This window comes from Leptonychotes weddellii, chromosome 1 (assembly GCF_054177405.1).
Source record: "Leptonychotes weddellii isolate Sample4059 chromosome 1, ASM5417740v2, whole genome shotgun sequence".
Lineage (NCBI taxonomy): Eukaryota > Metazoa > Chordata > Mammalia > Carnivora > Phocidae > Leptonychotes > Leptonychotes weddellii.
The window spans coordinates 6,162,932-6,167,308 of record NC_138369.1 but is presented as its reverse complement, the minus strand read 5'-3'; positions in this window follow the sequence as shown (position 1 = coordinate 6,167,308).

The window sequence follows — 4,377 nt, the reverse complement described above, 5'->3', positions numbered from 1 at the left end:
AAAAAAAAAAAAGATTTTATTTTTATTATTGGGGTGAGAGCATGAGTTGGGGGGGAGGGGGAGAGGGACAAGCAGACTCCCCTCTGAGTCGGATCCAGACACAGGGCTCAATCCCAGGACCCTGAGACCATGACCTGAGCCGAAGTCAGATACTCAACCGACTGAGCCACCCAGACATGCCCCCCCTTTTAAAAAGTAATCTATGCCCAACATGGGGCTTGAACTTACCCCAGATCGAGTCAAATGCACTACTGACTGAGCCAGCCAGGTGTCCCTCCATGAGTCTTCATTGTGTGCCAACTATATCCTGGGTACTTTGCTAGGTGTTGGGCATACGGAGCTATGACTGACCTAAACCATCATCCCAACCTATGTGATCACCAGCTGAAGTAACGGCTCTAAAAGAAAGAACTATGATTCTAAGAGCCTACTAGACACCCGTTGGGCTGGGGGAGGTCAGGAAAGGCTCCTTGAAGGAGGTGATGGTTAAGTCAAAATAGAAAGAATGGATTAAAGATTTTTCCAAGCAGGAGAAATGGGTGTGTGAAGCCGCAGGGCTTTCCAGGCGAAGGCAAGTGCAAATGCAGAAACCTTGCAACAACTACCTATGATTCTATAATAAAAAGCCCCAAAGTCTGGTGGCTCAGAACAGCTCTCATGTATTACCCCTCATGGTTGCTGTGAGTTGGGAATTGAGGAGCAGCAAAGTGAGCAAGTGAGCAGTTCCAGCTTGAGGTTCTCTCCTACGTTACAGTCAGGTACTGGCTAGAGCTACAGTTGTCAGAAAGCTTAGTTGGGGCTGGAAGAGCCATCTCCAAAGTGGCTCCCTCACATGGCTGGCAGCTTAGTTCCTCTTGTCCTGGGCCTCACCACAGGGCTGCTTGAGCATCCGACAACATGGCTGTTGGCTTCCCCGACAAAAACAAGGTGGCACTGCGATGTCTTATGATCTAGCTTCAGAAGTCCCACACTTTCACTTCTACCATATTCCTTTGGCCCTGGTTCCAAGTGGGAGAGGATCCCACAAGGGGATGAATACCAAAAGGTAAAGAATGTTGGGGGCCCTCTTGGAGGCTGGCTACCACAGGCTTTCGGCAGGAAAGGACCGGGAATGACCAGGATGTGGCTCAACTGGGGTGAGCAAAGGAGTGATGGCAACAGCTGATGTGGGTGGGGCTAAGTGCATAAGGGTTGGGTTTACTCTAAGAGCACTGAGAAGCTATTCTGGCCCATTCAATGGGTTAGGGAGGAGGTGACCTGATTAGATGGATTCTAAGAAAAATCCCTCCCACTGCCATGGGATTCAATAGCTGAATATGTGGGGAGAGGCCTGAATGGCAGCCCAGGAAGGGGGCGGGGCAGGTCCTCTGGGAGAGAGGTGAGGATGATCTAGGTTGGGGTGGTGTGCTTGGAGGCGCAGATCCAGGGCTGTTTGAAGGAAAAACCTGCTGGGCTTGGTAGCAAGCCTCCTGTGATCCCAAACAGAAAGCAATTTGTCTGTTCAAGGGCCCTGCAAGAAGCAAGTGGGTCTGCCTAGCGCACTCCAGGGTTGTTTTTCCCAGATGCAATTTCTGGCCACTTGAGCCCAGAGAGAGAGAGAGAGCGCGCGTGCACGCTTGAGAGGCCTACCCTGTTGGTCCTTCTGCCTGGCCCCTGTCTGGGGTGAGTGGCAAAGTATCCCTTTTGAAGCCTGGAGTGTTGCTGCCACCGGGGCTTTTGCTGGGCCTGGCACCAAGAGAGAGCTCAGTGGTCATGACTAATTCCTTAGCATGTGGGGTGACTTAACTCTGGCGTTCCGACCAAGTGGCTCAAGGCACGTGGCTATCTCTCTACTAGCCCTGGTGCTTTGGGCTGCCCTGACCTTGGCTGGGCCAACACGCAGCCTCTCCTGGCTTCTGGAGTGTGGCCCTTCAGCTGAAGGCTGGAATGTGGCCTTGAAAGCAGGGAGTTCAGGCCTGATAAGTCTTTCTCTTGAGGTGTTTATGAACAATACTTTGGAGACTGAGAGGTGGAGGCAGGGTTAATGCCAGCAAGAGCTGAACCTGGTTTCTTCTGGAAGTTCCATTCATTTCTCTCAAGGGATGAGCCCATTTTTAAGTGGGGGAGGGGTCTCCAGTGGTCTAACCTGTCACTCTGGAGGGGCTCAGGAGCCATCAGTATTCCTTGGGCAAATCTTTATGTCCCTGAGCCCTTGCCCCATTGCAAAACCAGCTGAATCATCCCTCAGTAAAGGGATTACAAAGAGAATCACCTGAGATGGAACCTCCATTAAATGCAATTGCTCTCCTGTAAGCTGAGGCCCCTGACAAAGCTGAGTCCCCTGAAAAAAATTATAGTCTAGGGGCGCCTGGGTGGCTCAGTCGGTTGGGCGTCTGCCTTCGGCTCGGGTCATGATCCCAGGGTCGTGGGATCGAGCCCCGCATCGGGCTCCCTGCTCCGTGGGAAGCCTGCTTCTCCCTCTCCCACTCCCCCTGCTTGTGTTCCCTCTCTCGCTGTGTCTCTGTCAAATAAATAAATAAAATCTTTAAAAAAAAAAAATTATAGTCTATCTCCTCTCTCCCCTGTCCTGTGAGTACCCCGAGTCTTAAGGTGTTAGGGGCCCAGATACTGGCTTCTGGCCAGTCTACGGGGCCTAAGCCTCCCTTTGGTGACACGGTCTTCTATCTACCACCCCCTTTCTGCTCTTACTCTTTAATCTACTTCCCCCAGCACTGCCCCTGGGCCTCCAGAGTGCCTGACAACTGACCAACCAGTTGGGGATCACTGTTGTGCATTCAGGCTCTGGAGCTAAAGACCCTTGGATTCGTGGTCCCTGCTGCTTACTTAGTCGATGATCTTGGGTAAGCAGCCTCTGAGCCGGACTCCTTTGTGACTAATATCCCAGGATTAAAAGAAGTCCTCTAAAGAGAATAGTATAGTACGTAAGTGCTGCTAAAAATACCACTAGCTATTAATTTTAGTCTTATTGATATTTCAGTCTTCCTGGATCCTGCCATGTATGGGTAACCTATTGCAAACAGTCTGAGGTCCACTTCTGGCCAGGCTGACCTCTCCCCACCAGCTGTTGGGGGAACCTAGTTTATGTGTGTGTGTTAACAAATTGACTTATAAAATCTGTAATACGAAAATGTAAAAGTGTACCATAATTTGTAACTCTGCTCCGGTTGTTTTTTTTGTTGTTGCGGCAGATAAATTTTTTAACTCAGCCCTCTATTAATGGTTTATTCTTTTATTGTAAAAAAACCTAACATTTACTGTTTTAACTATTTTTGTGTATACAGTAGTGTTAACTGCATTCCCACTGTTGTGCTGCAGATCTCTGAAACTTTTTCATCTTGTAAAACTGAATTTGTTTCCACTGAACTACTTTCCTTTTCCCCCTCTCACTAGCCCCTAGTCCCCACCATGGTTCTTTTTCTTTTCTGCAGCTCTAGTGTCTATTTTTATCTTATTTATTATTATTAATTTTTAAAGCAATCTCTCCATCCAATGTGGGGCTTGAACTTACCCAAGATCAAGAGCCATCTGCTCTACTGACTGAGCCAGCCAGGCTCTTGTTCTTTTTCTTTGAGACTTTGACTACTTTAGCTACCTCAAGTAAGTGGAATTATGCAGTATTTGTCTTTTTGGGACTGGCTTACTTCACTTACTAAAATGACCTCAAGGTTCTTGCAGGTTGACACAAAGGGCAGGATTTCCTTTTTAAAGGCTGAATAATCCATTGTATAGACCACATTTTCTTTCTTTTTTTTTTTTTTAAGATTTTTTTATTTGACAGAGAGAGACAGCGAGAGCAGGAACACAAGCAGGGGGAGTGGGAGAGGGAGAAGCAGGCTCCCCGATGAGCAGGGAGCCCGAGGCGGGGCTCAGTCCCAGGACCCTGGGATCATAACCTGAGCCGAAGGCAGACGCCCAACAACTGAGCCACCCAGGTGCCCCTAGACCACATTTTCTTTACCCTTTGTCTTTCCAAGGGCATTTGGGTTGCTTCCACCTCTTGACTACTGTGAATAATGCTGCAATGAAAAAGTGTGTGCAAATATCTTTTCGAGATCCTGCTTTTAATTCTTTTGAATATATACCCTTCCGAAGTGGGATTGCTGGATCATATGGTAATTCCATTTTTATTTTTTTGTTTTTAACGATTTTATTTATTTGAGAGCGAGCAAGAGAGGAGCATGGCGAAGAGGGAGAAGCAGACTACTTGCTGAGCAGGGAGCCCGATGCAGGGCTTGATCCCAGGACCCTGGGATCATGACCTGAGCCACCCAGTTTCCATTTTTATTTTTATTTTTTTTTAAAGATTTTATTTATTTATTTCACAGAGAGAGACAGCGAGAGCAGGAACACAAACAGGGGGAGCGGGAGAGGGAGAAG